General features: G+C 36.4%; 1 protein-coding gene across 8 annotated transcripts in view; it reads right to left on the bottom strand.

Annotated features, from left to right (window-relative positions):
- LOC113256632 (contactin-4) overlaps positions 1-22,696 on the bottom strand; it is an 877,814-nt gene that overhangs the window by 479,166 nt on the left and 375,952 nt on the right. For 2 of the 8 annotated variants that reach the window (XM_044385022.3, XM_057311890.1), the window contains exon 1: positions 21,314-21,857. The exons of 5 other annotated variants lie outside the window; for them this stretch is intronic. The gene's annotated coding sequence lies outside the window, so the exon portion shown is untranslated. Of the gene's footprint in view, positions 1-21,313; positions 21,858-22,696 lie in introns of those variants that run through there. One more of the 8 variants, XM_044385020.3, reaches the window with a different exon arrangement.

Below are 22,696 nucleotides of genomic sequence, written 5' to 3'. Positions count from 1 at the left end.
ATAGAAGCAGCTGATGAATGTAATAAAGAGTATGCAGACTGTTATAGTTACTCTTTTAAGAAAGTGAACAAGTTTTGTGTTGTGATGAATAATTACTTTGATCCCCACTTGTGTTTTCATAAGTCAGGTAATTTGTAAATGGAATACATTTATGCTTGGATTCTTTTTCTCCCAGTTACCTATGTACATAACGTGAGAAGTTTTAAAATTAATTGATTTTATGAAACTGTATTTTCTCCATTAATCAACTTTTACTCTGACAACTGTTGATGTAGAAAAGACGTTAGGATTCGAAGCCAAAGGTCAAGAAAGAATTCTTGAGAAGTCTTTGGTGTAAGAAGGTGGTTTTATTAAAGCATGGGGACAGGACCAGTGGGCAGAAAAAGCTGCACTGGGATCATGAGGAGTGGCCCATTATATAATTTGATAGGTGGTTATAGATAGCAGAATTCTCTAAGGAATTTTGGAAGCAAGGTTTACCGGATCTTGAGGGGGCTAGGTACTGTTGGGAAAAGGTCATTTATTGCTGTCTACTAAAACCTTAGTCATGAGGCCCTTCAGATGTATATCAGTGGGTCATACGCTTAGGGGATAATTGACAACATGTACCTTGGTGGGGAGAGATAAAGCAAGTTTCCAAAGAATTTTTATTCTTAGAGGATCCTGGGGGTTGGGCTAAGATTACCTTTTGCCCTCAGCAAAGTGTCAACATCCAGGCAGCTGAGCTTCTAGAGGAATGTTACTCTGCCTGTTTCAAGGACTTGTCAGTGGAATATAGGTAATAAGAAAACTTAGTTTTTTCTTTTGCGTTTGTTTCCAACATCACTGTGATTTTTAAAAATACAGATGTGAAAAAGGACTACTACTTTGAGATTTTTTTTTCTCTAGTATGAACACCTTAGCCAAATGAAAGAACTAGTCCCTTTAATTTCTCATAAGACCTAGGAGAAACTAACGGACAAAAAATGGAGAAATACCAGCCTCTTTAACTTCTTTTCACTCTAAATTATGATCTCTTAATAGGCAGGACATTTTTAAGTATGTGTAACTAAAGTGGTCACAAGAATACAGGTTATTGAAATCAAAGATGTAAAGAAGTCCATGTGAGTTAACAAGTCAGTCTCTCTCAACACATGGTTATGGCTCATTTAGAAACAGAACAACACAAAATCTTCCATTTCTTACCATTCTCATGCTGGCTAAATTTTAATTCTTCACTTTGCATAAAGCTGAGCTTGTCTCTTACAAGATCAAGTGTTAGAGCAAACACTGTCACAGGTTACTTCTGGTGGTAGTCAGGGCCATCACATGAATTCTCATTATGAATATCAAGACAGATTTTTACTTGAGTATGAATGTGTAAAAGTGCATGTATTAACATCCCTACAGCATTCGTGACCATTAATAAAGGGGAGATAATACCACTCAGATTGAATCTTTACTTGTAGATACAATACAAAAGAGATCAGAAAAGGTCAGAAAATTCACCAGCAGAGTCAGGAATGAGTCAATATTTTATTTTCATTTGAATAAGAGAGCTAATGGCTGAAAGAATAAATGGACATCCAACAGTGAATAATTATACTACCCCCACATTTGGGACTGGGTACAAATGTGAAAGGGTACACTATTTAGGTAGTATATATAGTATAGTATAGTATACTATTTAGGTATTTAGTAAATAGTACACTATTTAGGAGTATAGATACTCCTTGAAAACAAACAAGGAGTATCAGCTTGGATTCCTAAGGATTTACTGCCTCCCAGGTGCGAGAATGGAGGTACAACAGAGATGAAGAATGTACCCCTATTGTTCCCCCACCCTTCCCTTGGACTAGACTGCTACTTCTGGATTCCTGTTCTATCCCTGAGCAAAAGTGAGAAAACATGTCTCTCCCTGATCCACCTTACCCACCTGAGCTCCTCCTCTTGCTTTCTTTCTCTGCTCTAGGAAGGCCCAAGGTGAAGAGGAACACCTTGAAGGCAACAACTTGTCTTCTTTATTGGTCAACATAGGAAGAAGTAGAATCTCAACACCTACTACTGTTTTTAACTGGCAAGTGACAATACTAACAGATGATAGGGGTTCAGTTTGATGTCTTCAACTGTGTTTGTGATTCCTTAGAAGACTCATTTTTCTAAACTCAGTAGCCGTTTTTACATGTTTCTGATCACTTTTGTTAAGTAAAAATAAGCCACTTCCATAGGAGTCATCTATGAAGAGGCCACTTTTTTTTTAATTGCTCTATTAACATAACTTAAAAAACAACTCTTTAAACAGTGAATTTTTAACACCGGTTTTAAAAACAACTGAGAAAATCAGGAGGGTTTATTTCTCTTTATTCCTAAATTTTAAAGAGGATTATTCTGAAATTACTTTGGAAGGTAAAACTTGGGGTAACTCCTTGACTAAATCACACTTCTTGGATCACACAATATACACTTTTAAAAATATTTCCTCAAGGCAAAAACCTCTGTCTAAATAATAGTTTCCAACCAAAGGAAAATGCAAATAGCACCTATAGGATAATGTTAACACATAAGAACTAACTTAGGAGAAAATCTAAAGCCAAGTTCCAACCAGTGTGGCTTTAAGAAGGAAACAGGATACATCAGTGAGATTATGAAGTACAGTTGACCCTTGAACAACACGGGGGTCAGAAACACTACACTCACGCTGTCGAAAATCCAAATATAATTTTTGACTCCCTCAAACTTAATTACTAATGAGCTTACTGTTGACTGGAAGACTTACTGATAACACAAACTGTATATCAACGCATATTTTGAGTATTATATGTGTTATATACTATATTCTTAGACTAAAGTAAGCTAGAGAAAATAAAATGTTAAGAAAATCATAAAGAAAATACATTTACAGGAGTATACCACATTTATCTAAAGAAAATCCTTGTATGGAAGGACCCACACAGTTCAAACCCATGTTGTCCAAGGGTTCAACTGTACATTGACAATGTATTGCATGTGGCAAGCAGTGACGACACTGGATTTCATTTACATATTTTGCATGAATCCTATGCCAATGCATCTCGTGATGAAAACGATGATGTGGCAACAAAAAATTTGGGAAGAGAAGCCCCTGATATTCTCAAATGAGTGAATTTAGTACAAGCTTTCTGAGAATCTACACTGGGGACAGAAGAAGGTAATGATTTCACTGGTAGGGAAGAAACATGATGATACAGACCAGATAAGCCCTTGAAGGAACTCTAAGGCACAGCATCTCCACTTTTCACTGTTCACTGATGAAAATATATCAACTGCAAGTAAAGTATTCTACTGCATTAAGGCCCACAAAGATGCCCTCTAATTGGAACCAGATCAGCAGCTGTTAAAGGACTAGGATATTAAAATATTCTGGTATTGCATGTTGCCAAAGATGCCATCATGGTGATCAACATCAGATCTTCATGTACTGGTCACCATGACCAAGTCACTCAAACGAGGGTCAAGATAAGTGATCCAGCTTAACAGGATATGACCAATTTAGCTTAGACAATGATCAGTCTACCTGTGCAAGAAGGCGAGTCCTTTAAAACTTTTTATGACCCCTGAGAGGTGACTGTCTGAGAAAAAGGTGACCTCAAGGGAAGTGTCGGCAGCCCCCTGCATGGGGGTCTATGCATGTAGCTTCTGGTTTGTTTTGTTTTCTTTCTTGATTTTGTATATGCCTGTTATGTTTTATCACAGCGTACCCAGCATATCTTGGGAAGCTTTTGTTTGTATGTGTGTGCTTTTTTAAGATACTCAAATACATCTTAATTTTAATAAGATCTATATACATATTTATTTGGTAATGAAAATTGAAATAGCACATCAAAGAATTTTAGAGCAGTTCAGATTTGTGAAAACCAGAAAACATAGCAAACGTACCTTGTCCTAGTTGATAGACAGGTCACGTTATTTTATTACACTTTTTGATTATATAGAATAGGCAATATATGCATTATAGTTACAGAATATATTTCTGTTTTCTACTCTTTGTAAATACAAAAGTCAATAAGTAGCTTATGATACTCAGGGTGGAAACAAATGATCGTATTATAGGATAACTACAGACTTAAGAGGTTTTTCTACTGTTAATATTGAAAAAAAACCTAGATTTAAATTGTACCAAACAGATGACAATATTTGCGCAAGTAACACAGTTACATGCCACCACCGAGATCTTACAATTATGCACCATACTATTTATTTTCTTCATAAAAGTATTTTGGGAAAATATGTTTGATATAGGTCAATAAGGTACTACAATCTCAGACATCAATTTTGGTTTCACTCAGGTTGAATTATGTTTTCATAGCATGGTTATATTAATATCAGTGCTATTTGGTGTTTGTTCATTTGTTTTAATGATTTCATCTCTGTTTATATTAGGTCCCTTTTACAAGTCGTTGGAGCAAGTGGCAATCACTGTAGCATTATATGAATGACAGCTCTGTTTTTGTGGGTAGGACTAATGCCAACATCCTGCATATTCAATGATACACAATAAAATCTAATTCCAAAATTACAGAAGAAAAGACTTCAAAATGTAAATCAATCATAGTTCCCTTTTGATATCCAACATAAAAGACACAGGTATCCTCTTTACAAAATTTAGGAGTAAATAAGAACAGATGACATTTTGTACTGGAAGGAGTCAATTTAATCAATGGACGATCTTAGATGTGACTGAATCACTAAATACTGTGACCAAGAAATAAACAACGATCTGAAGAGACAAGGGCATGTCCACGCCTTTATAAGAAAGTCTGAACTCCTTCCTAGAAATGCTGAGAAAGAAGAATGGAAACAAGAAAGTCTACTGATTATTTGAGAAAGAGCAATGAAAAAAACCTACGATCAAATAAAATTCAAAACTGGAGTCTAAAAGTGTGAAAAAGACATTTTTGGAAAAAGAAAAAAAAGCAGGATTTCTTCATCAGAGACCAAGAGCTTTAGAAAGAACCGAGGTCAGAATTAAAAGGGGAGGACAATGTATGTAACTGTGAAGAAAGATAATGCCACCAGGAATATTAATATTAAGTTTCTCTCATTTTTAAAGTTCAAGATGGAAAGGCATCTTTGGGCAACTAGCTCTTAGGAAGGAACACCAAAAAAAAAAAAAAAAAATCTACAAATTTGATAGCTACTCCAGAAAGGACATAAGAAAGATCCAACACTGATTATCATATAGATACTTAACAAATGAGGCAAGGCTTGGAGAGTTTTCATTGCTTACTAAGACAGAATAAGCTGAGGTATGAAGATCTCCAACTCCCCAACACTGTTTTTCATTTAAGATATCTAAATCTATATACACATGTCCACACAGTGACCTAATCCTACCCCCCAACAAATTCCAAATATGCTTCTACAACGATAAACATTTGTTTTCTCATTTACTACCAGTCTTAAAGAGTAAAATGACAGCTTTTAACAGACATTTCTAAGGTGACAGGACAGGGAACAAAAAGGAGGACAGTGAAACCAATTAAAGGACCTTTAGATAAAAACTTTAAATTAGGCCAAGGCTCTTAGGTCATGGCCCTCAGCTGCACAACACTGCCAAGGGACTTGTAATGACCAAAAAGGAAACCAGAGTTCACATCAACAATGCATGACTAAGGTCTCTCTCGGTTCAACAGTTCCTTCAAGAAAGCACAAATCCCTAGCATACCCACAATGCAGCTAGAAGCAGACTCACTCTAAAAGAATGCCAAAACTGGAACAAATCTTAAGACCAAGCAGTCCTAACTTCTTCATTTTCTGAGGAAGAAACCAAAGTCTAGAACAGTTATTGTCACATGGCCAAGGTCAACAAAGAAAGTCGACAGTGGAAACAGGTCTCAAAATCTGTTTTGTACAATGATTATACAAACCAATGTCAAGGGCTGTTCTTCTTTTTTTTTTTTTTAAAGATTTTATTTATTTATTCGACAGAGAGAGAGACAGCCAGCGAGAGAGGGAACACAAGGGGAGTGGGAGAGGAAGAAGCAGGCTCATAGCAGAAGAGCCTGATGTGGGGCTCGATCCCATAACGCCAGGAACACGCCCTGAGCCAAAGGCAGACGCTTAACCGCTGTGCGACCCAGGCGCCCCGTCAAGGGCTGTTCTGATCTGTAGTATTCTGCCCTGTTACTTCCTTCAGAACGCTTGTACGACTATGAGTGCCACCTTTATTTCAGAACAATATGACCTCCTTTCACACAGTCCTCTCCCACCCACTATGCACATACCCATATTTATGAGGATATTAAAGGAAACAAACTTCAGGAAGATACATATATTTTTCTATCAAAATAGAAGCAGCTGATGAATATAATAGAGAAAGAGTATGCAAATTGTTATAGTTACTCTTTTAAGAAGGTGAACAAGTTTTGTTTTGTGATGAATAATTAATCTCTATGTTTTTGTAAATCAGTTCATTAGAAAATGATACATTTCTATGCTTAGATTCCTTTTCTCCTAGTTACCTATTTATGACATGGTAAGTTTTAAAATTAGTTGACTTTATAAAATTCTATTTCCCTTATTTGTCAATTTCTACTTTGAGAACTGTGATTTTTAAAAATACAGTTGCTAGGAATGACTCCTACTTTGATATTCTTTTCCAAGTACAAAAATTTTAGCCATTTAAAGGATTTGTCCTTTGTACTTGCCATAAGACCTAGGAGAAACTATCTGACATTCTGCAGAAATACCAGTTTCTTTTAATTCTTCTAACACTAGAAATTGTAAGAACTACCGGCACAGAGTATTCTCAGGGTCTCTGAGAATAAATTTTGAGACTGAGAAGGTTGACAGAAAGGAGCGTGGAGAGAGGAGATGGGGATGGGAGGTGGGTAATTGGAGAAAAACACCCATAGTTCCAGAAATGGGTAAAATTTGTCAAACATGTGGATGAGAGTATAAGTAAAAAGCTCACTAAAATATACAATATTTTTAATTTCTAATTCTACCTGACATTCTGTATATATAATTCATCACTACAAAAAAATAGGACCAAATGATATTGCTCAAACATTTCCTTCATTAGTTTATCTGCCATATTCAGCTCTGAATATACATTTTCAATCATTTCAGAAAACTGACAGCCAATACCAATTGTGTTACAGATCACGTTTCTTAGTAAAAATATTTATTAAATGGAAGACCTTTGTGTCTCCAAAAATGAAAAGCAAAAAAACAACAAAATATTAGTGACCAGATTCTGTAAAATGTAAAGTAATGTATCTCTCTACTTGGTGTTCAGCAACTTTAAAATAACATATAATTTACACTAATGATATGGCAGGGGTGCCTAGATGGCTCAGTCAAAAAAGAGCATGAAACTCCTGATCTTGGGGTTGTGAGTTTGTGCCCTATGTGGGGTATAGAAATTACCAAAAAAATAAAAATAAAAACTTAAAGTATTAATAAAGACATGACAATAATTTGTATTTTAAGTAAAATACTTGCTTGTTTGATTTTGGAACATACTGAATAAAACGTACATCCATGACATATTATGTCATATAATGATTTTTTCATTCATTTTTTTCATATGATTTCTTCCCACTATCTTTCAACATTCAGGTCAAGGATGATAATTTTTGTGGAAGTATCTTATCTTTATTATTTTCTTTTCAGAGCACTAACATGTTTATATCCTTCCTCTCACCTATTTTCAATTGGAAAAAGAAAAAGCAGTCCCCATTGAATACTTGCAAAACAGCAAATACACAGGAGTGGTAATCAAATGCAATCCAAACAGCTTTCCAAGGTGCATGCTGCATGAATAACATCACTATCCCCAGTGCATTGATTCAGCCTCCTCTCTAATAGGCGTTCTGATCTGGGTTCTTATATTCAGTGGTACACAGTAAAGATCTAATTCCAATATGGGCATGTCCTATGTTTTCTGACTTCAACTGGCACTTTCAGGGATGAGAAAATACAACTTGGTACAGTTTTACATCTTCAGATTTTACAGAATGGTTGACAATGCTCACCCACAGCTGCCTATCCTATGATGCAAATATTTTAAGCCTCCAAAGGTTGATCTGAGAGTCAATTAGATTTTTTTTTGGTTTTTTTTGGTTTTGTTTTTTGTTTTCCCTGAGTGCTTACTGAAGTATTTTGGAGACATTCTTTTTCTTTTTTTTTTTAAGATTTTATTTTATTTTTAAATTAATTTATCTACACCTAACATGGGGTTTGAACTTACAACCCTGAGATCAAGAGTTGCATGCTCTACCAAGTAAGCCAGACAGGTGTCCCTTCATAAATTTCTTTTTTCAAGTTTCATGTATCTTGCTCCTCATAAGGAGAAGGGATACATTCCTTGTTTTTATTTTTTACAGGCAATTTAACTTCCTGTCTTGTATTCAAATCTTCAGTCCTTGTATGGCAGGCCACTACTGAGTGTGGAAGGAATGGACTAAACTTTTAGGAAATATTTATTTTCCAGAGACTAAAAATTTTTTTTAAATGATTGTTTAGATCAGAATTATTCACTGAGAAGCATTTTCTTTTATACCATTTTATAGATTAACTTTTTAAAAAAATCCACTATTTTCTCAGTGTTGGTGAAATGTAAACATATATTGGTGAAAAATCTTTCATTAATGCCGCTCTTTGATATATGTCCACAAAAAAACTGTACATGAATGCTCATATGGGCATTATTTATAACAGCCAAAAGAAGTTAAAACAACTCAAATGCCAATTATCAGAGGAATGGATAGATAAATGTGGTATACCCATATAATGGAATATTATTTGGCAATAAAAAATAATGAAGTACTGATATATACTACAACATGGATAAACCTTGAAAACATGATGCTAAGAAATCAGTTCACATATGATATTATATATAAAATAATCCCATTTATATGAAATATCCAGGAGAAGTAAACCCAGAGAGACAAAAAAATAGATGAGTGCTTTTCTAGGGTTAAGTGCGGGTTTAGGAGAAAGTAGAAGGGACTGCTAATAGGTACCAGTTTCTTTTGGAGATGATAAATGTATTCTAAAATTGTGGTAATGGCTGCACAGCTCTGAATATACTGACAACAATTAACTACTTCTTAAATGTGTTAATTATATTGACTATGAATGAAAACTCACTAAAGCCCTTTAATAAATGTTTACTTGAGAATTTTTCTTTTCTTAATTTTCACAATCTCTTCAACACAATGCCACACATTCACAGTGGGTTTTGTGCTAGAAATCTCCTTTCAAAATGAGGAAATACATGTATATAGTTAAAAAACAAGGATTGTTTTGATGAAAATTAAAAGAAGGCAGGCATTCATCTCGGTTTCTAAGTACCCGGATGACAATATAAATATCCACCTATTTTCTGAGGATTCTGGGTAAAATAAAGCAAAGGAGACACACACTGCTCGTGATAAATGGACCTCTTGGAAAGAAGTCCTGTGCTGTTGTTTATTCTTTACCTTCCTGACTTTTCATACTGACTCTGGATTTTATTACAGGGGTAGCCTTCTGTAAGTTCAAAGCCAAGGTCGTGTCCTTTCAGCTCAAATCCCGACTTGAGGCATAAATCTTTCAGAAAAGATCCTTCCACACTTGCATCACAAAGACTCTGACACATGTCACAGTGAAGCAACTTTCATTAAGTTACAGCAATAAATGTACTTTCATTTGACGGACTCTGAAAAATTGCTCTATCTTCCCCCATTCCCATGACAGCTGTCATCATGTCACAAATGGAGAAAAGTTTAAAAAAGAAAGGACTCTCACGTCCCCAACAGTTGTCATGACTAGCAGCAACATAATATGCAATGTTACCAAGGGGAAATAAACACTGTATAGGAAACTAGAGCATGCATATATTAGAAAAGCCCACATTTCACTTTCATAAACTGAAGAATAAAAGAGAAACAAACAATAATATTATTCATAAAACTTCAGAATATTTCATACGAGCTTATCTGTCCTATCTCTAGTACACATCTCAATTCCTATGATTCTGGAGAAAGCATCTCTCCTAGTTACAGCATTAAAATTTTTTTTTAATTTACATGCCTTTAAATAACTAACCATAAGACTTGGGTGTCAGGCAAAGATCTACCAGATCAATTTAGCATAGAAGGCAAAAGATTGAGGGCATAAAGCAGTAAAATATAAAATGAGACACCAACTTCTAACTTGACAGCCTGATAGAACAGTTGATCTAGTATATTTTTCAGAATTCAAATAATAATACAGCGAGAAAAAGTTGAAAAAAAGATGCCCAAGAAAGAATTCCTTGTTTTATAAAATTCAATGTGTGCTCAAAAGGGGATTCAAACTGGTCTTTACTCATATTTCTCCCGTGTGGTGTGATACACACCCCCAACCTGAACATCATCTTAGAGTTAATTATAAATTCAGAATCTCAAGCCTCATTGTAGTCCCACTAAATCAGAATCTGTATTTTCATACATTAATGTTTGAGAAGTACTGTTGACCATTTTCCCACCAGTGACATTATCTACTATTTGGACTCTTGGACCACTGAAATAACATATTTCTTATTACTAATGGCTATTAAGTAATATTAACATGAGAAAATAATGTAATATAACACAATACATACTGTATTGCTAAATTAATTAAAAGTTCAACACATCAGATCTCTCATGTGAGAGCTTTGCTAAAGCTTTAATATTGATGTCAGGTTAAGAGATATTCTAAATCAATTGATATTTAAGACTACATCATCTGTTAGAGTCTCTGTGGAAAATGCAACAACCTTGTTAATACTGAGTATAGATCTTTAACATTAAAATAGTGTATCAATTTAATGCTGAGGTATGCTGTAACTCTGAGTAAGAACGCAGTGTTTCTACAAACATGATTCCTAGAGGGGTGGGGGTGGGGTGAAATAGGTGAAGGGGATTAAGAGCATACTTATCATAATGAGCACTGACTAATGTATAGAATTATTGAATCACTATATTGTACAGCTGAAATTAATTTAACACTGTATGTTAACTATACTGGAACTTTTTAAAAAACCAGAAACAAATTAAACATGTAAAAATTTAAAAAAAATAAAATTAAAAATTTAAAAACTATTTCTAAACTATAAAAGGCAAAGAGCTTGTACTGTGATGGTGGGTAAAGGAATACACTTTGAACTGGCCAGTATATATACTAGCTGCTTAGGGAAATCAGACGCTTACCAAACCCAGTTATGTCAACAGATGATATGCCTGTCTATTAACAGTGAAATAAACCCTTGACTGCTCTGTGTTTAAATGAGGGAGTAGAGTTAGAAAGCCATTGAGCCTGAAGGCTCTGAATATTAACAACCATCCCACTCACAGTTTCCTGGGAGGGGGTCCAGACCACTTTACGAAAGCTCAGAGCCAGCTCTCTGGCAAAAGGCACTACCACTTTTATACCTCTGACAAAAATGACATCAGACACCCCCACAACTATTCACTGCAGAGTTTTCAGCCCTCAGAAATCAGAAAAAAAGACAAAACTGTCATCTACTCAGTAAATGCCTCTAACTGGCTACTTCAAAACTTAGGTAAGCTCCTGTGTTACCCAAAGGGAAGTTAGACGGCAAAGAGAAGTCAATAGCCTTTGGGAAAGAAATTACAAGGCAGACAGACACTATATATTCTAGTACCAATTTTCTTTTTACACATTGAAATGAAAGAGTGTACTAAGAGCCCCTTTGCACTTAGTTGCTATAATATTTACTTACAAATTATTATCTTTAATACTAACAGCACTTTGCAGTTATAAAACACCTTGTTCCAAAAAGCTCAAAATGTTTCCCCACATATTAATTCAACTCTACTTAAGAACACATCCTAGGGAGGGATGGCTATACCCACATTGAGGGTATAAACAGGGTTATAAATAGGTTTCAAATTAGTTCCCTTGCTCAGCTCAATCTTTTAAAGCGGGCGGAAAGGAAAGCGTCTGTGAGTGACCTGTTGCTTAGGTAGAGGTCCAGCTTTCCTCTTAGAAGCAAAGAGAGAGGGAGGGCTGCCTCGGTCACTTGGTGGCTTAATCACAAAAACCTAGTCATAAACAAACAAGCAAAAAGATTGCCCCAATTACTCACTTATTTTAGGCCAACCAAATTCTGGGTCCACAAAAACATCTGGAAAATTGTTTTGTTTGTCCACCTCATGTGGCCTGTATAGGATCAACTTCAAGAACACAGGACTTTAGCTGGAGCAAAGAGCCACAGGAGCTACAGGAAGCAGTGGAGGCTGAGAGAGAGAAGAGCTGCCATACGTCCCCAGGTGGCCTACAGAACATGTCCTTCGCTCTTCTTCACAGATAGATGCCCAATTAGAATGCATTTAGTTTGATAAGGGCAACAATTTTTTAGTTATTTTCTTCAGTGCTGTATCCCTACACCCTAGAAGAGGGTGAGGTAACTAGCTAACATTTAATTAATAATTTTTAAATGAATGAATGGATGTAGGTCAGCAGTCCTGAAGGTGGACCCAACCTGCTAATTCTGTCAGCTACACAGGTCTGACAGGAAAATGTCTATGCCTAAACATCAAAGCATATGCTCCTTCTTTCTTTACCAGATATAACTTCTGAAATATCTTGCGTAAAACTAGATAGCATATAGGCTGTGTCTTGAAGTCAAAACAAGCAGAAAGGAGACCATCATTTTGTCCCTCAAATGTGATCAAAATGTCTGATTTCTTCTACTTGCCTGATTAGATACATGCTCAGTGAGAGTCTATAGAAAGTTAAAACAAAAAAAACAAAAACGAAAAAAAAAAAAAAAGAAAGAAAGAAATAATGAACCTATCACTTTTAAAGCAGTATAAATTCCATTTGGCAACTCTAGTGCCAAATAAAAATCAAATAAAAATACTATGTGTTAGTAAAACCAGTAACTACAATTGGAATGTATTAAACTAAATTACTCAGGTATAGCAAAATATATTTATTTATTCAATTCTGTGTGATCTACTTCGTCCTCTTATCAGTAAAATACAAGTTCTTAAATTCAACCCCTACAAACTGACAATTCATGAGACCTGGCAGAGTTTAAAACAAGCTTTACAGGAATCCCGATATGCTTTGCTCTGTCCTCCTCCTAAATTCCTCCCTAAAAGTACATAGAATGCATTGCTAATGCACTTTCCATCTTTTAGGTAGACTGCATGCCACCACATGCTATAAAAGCTCATGTTTTCTCCCCTATCAGTGAGTAGTCTTTCCAATACCTAGTAACAGAGGATGGAAAGTGGATGGGTATGGATCTGATAGATGTGTTTTGGCTTCAAACATTTAAAAAATAAATAATATTTAAAATTTCTGACATGTGGAAAAGCTGGGCTCACAATCCTATATATTGACAGCATGTGGGTGGAACACTTATGTGCTATTTTGACATGACCCTGTGGATTCCTTATTTTCTGACACCTGGTCTACTTCACTCATTCATGTTTTCAGTCTGGCTTCTACAGGTCTTTGCTTTTGGATTCTCTGGCTCTCAGAGTTCCTACATCATGAAATGTGCATAAAATCTCAAGAGAAACTCAAGAGTGAGTCTCCTGTCAGGGAAAGAACACCATATGGGGCTCTGGAAACACTAGGCTCCCTTCCTAGTCATACTACCAGACAGCCATTTTATCTTGGGTAAGCATCCAAACCCATTAGAAGAGAGTCAGACGAGACAATCTGTAGATAACTTCCAGACTGGAAATCCCATGATTTCAAGTCCCTGTCTCCTTGTTTGCTAGGCTGGCCATCGTTGAACACACACGAAATAACCTATCACTTGCATAAGACAAGGTCTGCTATATTCAAGACTGAGTTCTAAAACTGCTTACCCCAAAAAAAAAAAAAAAAAATTTAAATATCTTAGCCTTGTCCTAAGCAACTGTATCTGTAAAATAATGTATTTTATTAACAAGTTACATATTTTTCCATTAACATGTTCATTAAAAATATCTACTAGATATTACCTATATTTACAACATATTCCACCCGAGGTATCTGCTTCACACTTTGGGAAAAACTCCCATGTGAAGTCCAAAGTTTATTAAAACAGTTACTTAGGTGGAATTATCAGAACCTTCGCCAGACTTTCAAACACGTTCCTATCTCTACCTTCTAGATTACTTTGAGATTGAAACTGTCGTATACTCAAAAATGTTTCTCAGGTGAGAAATATTTTGCTCTATCACTTTACATAAACATCTTGAATATCAGTCACAGGATATGAAAATGATTTGGAAAAAAAATATACCACTAAAACCAAAGTTATCATTCAACCATGGCTCTTGATGAACATAAAGATTCACAAAGATTTTAGCTTAGATATATATACATACACACATACCAGTTAGCCTGACAAACTGTTTTTCTCCTAATAACTCAGGTAAGAAGGTTTAAAAGTAAAGTCATTTTTAAAGTTTCATATTTCTTAAATGTACTCACAGGCCACACAAGGTACTTTCAACAGGAAATATAATACTACAAGAGAGGTTAACAACAGCAATCAACTAATACCCTTGTGGATTCCTGCAGGGAGAGGGAGAGGGGGACTCCAGGGAAGGACTGTGTCAGTCTAAATCTGCTGCTGTTCTCTCTGAGCAACAGCCAGACAGCTGGATGGGAGGAGGAGTCAAACACCCTAAATTACCAGATTCACACTTAGCACACACATCATAAAGATGCCAGAGACCATGTTTGAACACATAATTTGCTCTCTTCTGGGAGATGGCGGTTGTTTCCCCCTCTGGTGTCAAGCATGATGCCTGTGTGTGAGCAACTCTACCAATCTGAAAGACGCACAAATCCATTTAATTCTAAGCTGCTTGGAAGGAAAGTTCTTGCACATGACTGTGTATAATTAGTGACATGACTCATTTAGAGGTCATGTCTAGTAAATAAAGGTATTTATCTGAATGTCTAGAAGACGTAAATATATTAATCTCAACACAATGCTCAGTAGAAGAAAAGTGAAGTGAAATGATTTCAACAAGTCATTCAGTATTGTGGAGTATTACACCCTACAGTAAGAACTTTAAATTTACCTCCTGGGCAGTCAAAGGGATTTAATAAAACTGACCTCCTGGAACTCAGGCATCTATCCCATGTCCTGAGAAAACGTAGGATAACACAGATAAATGGTGTGTGGATATGTCTTCGGAGCAGGAGATCATAAACACAGACATTGGGAGAAGGATCAAGGCAATTAACTACCAACTATATGAACAGCTACAATATTTGCATATACGCCTGTGTACCAACATCTACCATACTAAACACACTATCCATATACACTACTGCAAATATCTTCATTAAAATAAGACAGTCTACCTCTGGTACCGTAAGATACCATTTTGCTTCTTTCACTAAATTGTAAAGATACAATTCAAGATAATTATATTTTTAAAGCTTGTTAGGGCAGTACATTAAAGAAGCCAAGAGCATTCTTTTTTCTCTGTATCTCTTCATTGGAGTAAATTTCTTAAAAATCTGCACAGTGACTTCACAATACCTAAGCCAACTATTTTGGAATTAGTCCCGGTGTCCTTAAACTCAATATGTTTCATTCCCTTACCCCATTTTCCTGTGTAGGAAAGCTACATCTCTTTCAACTACAATACACTCATTCCTCAACTTCCTTATTTACATCTTTTTTTTCCAGGGCACTCACATTTCTATCCCTTGATATAGGGTTTCCTTCTGGCGAGACTTAAATCTGTCTCCTTTAGTCCCCTTTGCCAACTGCCTGGCACAGACAGCTTCTCTAAATTCTGTCATATCCTCGGAATCTGTAGCCCTGCATTTTATATCTAACCATAGAAATACTTTATTCCTTTGCAGTTCTTTCTGAATAGCTCCTCTCAGTATTAAATCATCCTGTTCCTTCCTTGAAACAACAGAGAGATTTCATGCTAATATGCGGAAGGACTCTTATTCCGACTTTGGAATATAGGTGAAGACATGTGAAACCATGTACAAAACCCAGAGCCATGTCTAAATCCAATTTACAACTCTACCTTTTTAACTACACAATAAAACAGTCTGATAAACCACTGGAGCTATTAACTAAGTGATATTGAATTGAACATCTCAAGTCATCAGAAGCACTGGTTTAAAACCAAAAGCAGTGCCCCTGGAGCTGCCTGTAACTTTATAATCAAGGGTGTGAAAGCCACAAATTATCAAGCCTATCTGTCATCATTATATTTTTTGCATAGAAATATCCATAAGTACAAATCATTTTGGTCATAGAAGAATGCACGACTATAAAATAGAGGAATTATTTCACGTTACTGATTCTACTTACAATAGGGCCTGCTGCCTGAAAAGCCAGGCTATCTACCTAATATTATGAGATTTGGAAAATTAATTTTATACTCTGCATGGATCACATCAAATATAGTCTACAAGCTCAATACGTAATAACATTAACATTCAAACTCAAGAATAGGAAGCCATATATACAGAGATTTCCTAATGGTAAAATGAGGGAAAAATTAATATTCCAACTTCTGTTTAAAAGCTGCTATAATACTACCCTGTTCTGGAATAAGAAGTGGAGCCAATCCAAGCTATTACCATCATCAAATGCGCACCCACTTATCATCCATCTTTAACTACACTAGTTGTTAAAAATATATATAAATATTGTCCACTGTTAAGAAGGATATTAGTCTGTAATTATTCCGGCTATCCGGCCAATGTGTATTTTTATTTCATTTAATAGTGAAAGAAGCAAAAAACACTGCCATCTTTGTACTACAAATATCAATTCCGAAATTAATTTAGCTTCTTCTAGTACTTGTAGTAAAGACACACAAAGGAAATTTACCTGCAATTTGGTTTGAGCACATCAAGAATCCCAAACACCATTAGTGGTGAGTTTAGTAAATCTGTAGTTTGTAGTTTTTAACTGAGAGTCTTCACTAGCAATGAACAGTCTGAGATCACAGAAAGAGTGCCATAAAGAACATTTTCCATGACTTTTTTTTTTATCTGACTTAAATTCCACAAAGTTGGTCACTTGTTTATGGTGTCAGGTATATACAGTTGATCCCTGAAGAAAATTGAACTGCATGGGTCCCTTTACAGGTGTTTTTATATTTTTTATAAATAGAATATAGTCCTGTAAATGTATTCTCTCTTCCTTATGATTTTCTTAAAAACATGTTCTTTTTTCTAGCTAACTTTATTTTAAGAATACAGTATATAGGGGTGCCTGGTGGCTCAGTCGGTTAAGAGTCTGCCTTCAGCTCAGGTCATGATCCCATGGTCCTGGGATGGAGCCCCATGTCTGGCTTTCTGCTCAGCGGGGAGCCTGCCTCTCCCTCTCCCCTTGCCTGCCACTCCGCCTACTTGTGCTCTCTCTCTGTCAAATAAATACATAAAATCTTAAAAAAAAAAGAATACAATATATAATACATATAACATAAAATGTGTTAATCAACTGTTATGTTATCAAGAAGGTTTCTGGTCAGCAGTAGGCTATTGAAAGTTCAGTTTTTAGGGAGTCAAAAGTTTACAGGTAATTTTCAACTGTGCAGGGACATATACGAAATATGTGTTAATCAACTGTTTATGTTATCTGTAAGGCTTCTGGTCAACATTAGGTTATTAGTAATTAAGTTATTGGGGTGTCAAAAGTTATACACAGATTTTTGACTGTACAGAGGATCAGAGCCTCTAACACCTGGGTTGTTTAAGGGTCAGCTCTATTTCTTAATGAAATCACTTATGGTGTTTCTTTTCCATACTATTAAATAAAACTGTCATTTCTTGGGGAAAAACAAAAATCCTTTGGTACATCTTAATTTTTTTTTTTTAATGAAGCTCTTTAGTATCCTGTTACATTGAAGTATTCACTCAGTTGTGAATTTTTTTGTTTTATTTTTGAAGTAAATATTGTTAGTTTAATATACTTGGATAAATCCTCTTTAGTCAGCTGGAGTTTAGAATATAAGATAAACTATTCTCTTACTTTCAAAATTAATATGAACAATCTATACACACATATATACACATCCATGACTTTCAGGTCCCTTCTGCAAACTATGTCCAGAATTAAGTGAATTTATACACAACAGAGCAGAACATCATTAGATACCTTATTTATACCTTGATGATCTCTCATAAGAGAAGGCGGCAAACAAACAGATCAAAAGAACAGACATTTCCAACTTTGTTTCTGCTTGATTTTTAGAACAGCTCACAATAAAAAAGGGGGAGAGGTAACTGGGGACAAGGGTAGAGAGGGAGGGAGTAGGGATAAAGAGAAGAAGGAAAGAAGGAAGAAAGGAAGGGAATAGGGAAAGGAGAGAGAAAGAGAGGGAAGAGAAAGGAAGAAAATAAAGAATCTTAGTAACACTTTGCTTCAGATGACAATTAAATCACATTTCACTCAGTCCCTGGGCAATCTGAAGGGATTTCCAGGAGTTAGTGAGAAGTTAAAATGAAGTGTCATGAGATCACAGACTTTCCTAACCCAGGAAGTATCCTGGAAATCAGACTTAAATTTACAGGGGAATACTGAGGCACAGAGAGGTAAAGTAGCTTGTTAGAGCTTGCACAGCAATTTGAAAGAGCTCAAGCTTCCACCATTACTATGGATAATTCATTGAGTGGATACTTTGAAAGTATGTAACTGTCAAGGCTTGCTAACATTTAAAATCTGCTCAAATTTTCAGGGTTATTAAATTCATTTTTTTGTTCCATCATATTTACTTTGAAATTATTTTAGAGGTAGTTCATAGAGCTTCAATCTGCACCTCACATTTTTGCCAACCCAACCTGTCACAGAGGGCTGGAGTGCAGTTTGTGAGCAAGGAGGACCGGCTTACAACTGCTGCTGAGGATGCTGTGAAGTCCTCTTTGTGTTTAGCTGTGTCCCCTTTGGGGACAGAAAAAACACTTGCCAGGGGCTCAAAGCACACACTGCCAGGGGCTCTACTTTCTACTCATGTGCCTCTTGTCAGGATTTCTTCCACTTGGTTCAACCTCAGCACCTTCTCGATGTTGAGGGGATACTGCAGTCAGAGTAGCACAGAAACTATCTACCCCAGGCTGTTGGGTAGATTTTTATGCATGCAAACACATACAGAAACATACTATCTTTACATATAAAATGTAAGACTTTTCCTTTATTATCTCATAGCATTTTACATTTATTTTGAAGACCAATTAAATCACCAGGGCTTTAAAAGCACCTCTTACAAGGCATATTTAACACCCATCTGACTTCCCCATCTGTCAAGTGACCAGACACTAAACTAACGCGTGGAGCAATCCCCTTTTCTACAGATTAAACACAACTCGGGAGAGAGTGTCCCAATTTTTAGAAAATAAAACATTTCTAAAGTAACGGAAGCACACTATAAGTCTTGCAAAACCTCTTAAAGCTTTGTGGTGACCAGCCACAAAAATGTTTAATATCATAGGAGATGAAATTTCTAAATGTTTGAATGGAAAGTAAAAATCATACTTAAGTACTTCAGGAAAATACTTCTCTACAAACGGCAAAAATTCCCACTACACACACACACACACACACACACACACACAAAAAAAAAAAATCAGGACTACCTTCTCTTCTTATAATTTTAAACAAGGCAACATCTTTGCAAGATCATATTCTTGCACTAGTTAGAAAAAGACCAACAATTTTTGTTTTCGTTTTTGTTTTGTTAAATATAGCTGAGGCTTCCTCAGTAACCATCACTTACAAAAGTCAGCTCAATTTTAGAAGAAGGCATGATGCCATTCCTTTGTTTAGGGGAAATGTAACCATCAAAACCTCTTGCCTGCATTTTAGATTTCAGTGATTCACAACCTTAACCCCCCCCCCCCCCCCCCCCCCCCAGGAAACAGACTTCTTTGCAAGGACAGCCTTGGGACTGACTGTTCACTACCCAGAGGTTAACGCAGCCATTCCCCTTTTGCTCCATCTGGCCAGATGTTAAGCGTCCTTTATTGGCTTGTTACATTTTCCCTCCAAACCTCAAGCCCTGAAAATGCCTGTGCTCATGTAGACAACCATCTATTTTGAGTCTTTTCTCTCTTGTATCGTTCCTATCAACCAAATCTAATGGGAACATACTCTGTCCCCACCAGTGAGACACTTTCATACTTCACAGCCTGTGGTTTTTCTCTGCTCTGAGACTTACTGTCTATTCAGGAAAATAGTATTTCCACTCTGGAAATTACAGGATCCTCTGGTTCCATGGTCTCAAACTCATTGAGGGCACTTTGATTCCCCTTTCCAGGTATGAATGATGTCAACTTCGTTTTGGTCCACATCAGCTCTAGCCATTGGTTCAAGCAGTGCAAGCCTCTTATATTCAAATTCTATTCTTACAACAGCTCAATTGTTCTATGTTCAATCCAGGAAGAAAAGTGTGTTCTATATTTAGGTTAGGGAAACCCAGACAAAAAAATTCACATATCCCTTTCCATAGTGATAACAATCTTTAATTTCACTAAGCCATTGATCATTTGAGAGACACCATGCAAACATTATCAACGATATTAATTTCCAATATCATTTTCATGATCAATTCATCTTTGCATGGATAACAAATATTAATTTGATAGACTGCATTTGGAGACACATGAAAGACAAATGAACTCAGATTTGAAATTCTTTTTTTTTTTTTTGGTTTTTAATTAACATTACTTCATAAAAAGTGGCACTTTCAAAAGCAAAACAGCTAAAACATAGACTCTTATTTTGAAACACTGATCCTCAGCATGAAAAAGGAGATACGCAATTTATGTGTGTAAATATTCCTAATATATCACTCCCACCCCCAACCCCTGGCAAAGTTTCTAAACAGCATGCAACTGAAAAACAAGAGAAACTTTCCTGTTTCTGCCTTTTTTAGTGGCAGCAGAGAGCCGCAAAATAAACTACCTTAAACAAATTCTGGAAATAATGACACATGCTTCTTTTATATAGAAGTGCATGTGAGATGATCTCTTACATATACATTACTTTTACTTACATTTTTCTTGCAATGGCCAGAGATACAGAAGATAAACATAAGCTCTAACCATCCTGAGCACAACAGACAACGCACCCATGCTTCCAAATTAAAAATAAAACCAATAATTTTTAACTTCTATAAAAGCATTCTGAGAGGTCTCTTATTTTCCTGTATGAATAAATTATAAAAGAGATCTGACAGAAACAGCAAGCTCTAAACAGATTACACACTGTCTCACCAGCTTGATTCAACAAAGAGCGATGGAATAGCAAATCAAATGCAGCTTGCAAAGTCACATTCACATGGAGCTGTAGGGAGAAAGAGGGGGAAAAAAACCTGATACTTACAGACTGTAAAGTAAAATGTCCCAGTTTCGCTTTACATGTTACAGCAAATCAAACAGAGATTTCAGCTCTCAGCAAGTCCCTGCTTCCACTACACTGATCATCCACGCAGAACAGGCCCTTATGGATTGCTTAGGCAGCTGGGAGATAATGGGACCATATTCTCAGCTGGGACTAGAGATGCTGAACTGCTCTCCGCTGCGTGCTGCATGGCTCTCAGCCAGCATTAATCAAGGAGGACCCAGCTTCGTGGCTGTGTTCCCCAAAGGATCGACATAATTAGCGCATGAATCAAAGACGCACACTGGGAGAATCACACACATCTCTAACTGGCTCTGCTCACATTGAACCTGATTAGGAAATCAAGTTGGTTCCCTGATCAAATGTGTTCAACCTTTCAAAAATAGAGACTCACACAGCTGTTTATAGATTTCAAGGGAGGGGTAGAGATCAAGGTTTCCTTCCCTATGGGCAATTTATGTAATTCCTCAACTATAGAACATAATTGCACTGATTGTTTGGTACATATGGTGGATTTGTCCTGCGATTTGATTTGTCTGTGAGGGTTTTTTTTGTGTGTGTGTGTGTGTGTGTGTTTTTTTTTTCTGCTGCTCCCAGGAAGGTTACAGGCTGCAGCCTCATTTCCCCTATGGAGTTTTTGAGACATGCATTTGTATATTCTTTGCAGGTCTAGATTTCCGGGATACTAGTTGGACTAAAGCTGGTCTCTATGGGGGCATTTTATGTCCCCAAAGATATGCATCTTCTTGAGCACTGGCAGTCCAGCTCATTCCAAACAGAGGGTTTGGCATGGCACTTGGGACACCAAGGATTCTAAAAGGAATTGCGATGTTGATTGTGCTTACATAACTGAAAGAATGCTCTTCATTACTTGTCCATATGGTGATGCAGTCAAGAGCTGCAGAGTAGCAGCCTGTGGACAGGCTTGGTTTGGCAAAGTAGAGATTTTAGTATTTGAATGTGAACATTTTTTTAAAAGATTTTATTTATTTGACAGAGAGAGAGAAAGAGAGCACAAGGAGGGGAGCAGCAGAAGGAAAGGGAGAAGCAGGCTCCCCGCTGAGCAGGGACCTGATGTGGGGCTCCATCCCAGGACCCTGGGATCATGACCTGAGCTGAAGGCAGACCCTTAACCGACTGAGCCACCCAGGCACCCTGAAAGTGAACATTTTTAAACAGAACACTTTACCAAAATGGTGCCACTACACTTTTGCCCATATATGCTACCTGCTAGCCCCTGAAGACTTTTCTTTAATGTAAATTTAACCTCAGTTAAGCAAATCTGAGTTAGGGATGTAAAACACTCCAATTGAGAGAAAGGAGACTCATCTCTTGTGTCTCTCATTAAAAGGTGATCAAGGCACC

This window comes from Ursus arctos, unplaced genomic scaffold, assembly GCF_023065955.2.
Source record: "Ursus arctos isolate Adak ecotype North America unplaced genomic scaffold, UrsArc2.0 scaffold_14, whole genome shotgun sequence".
Lineage (NCBI taxonomy): Eukaryota > Metazoa > Chordata > Mammalia > Carnivora > Ursidae > Ursus > Ursus arctos.
The sequence above is the reverse complement of the archived record's forward strand: the minus strand, read 5'-3'. Positions and strand labels throughout refer to the sequence as shown.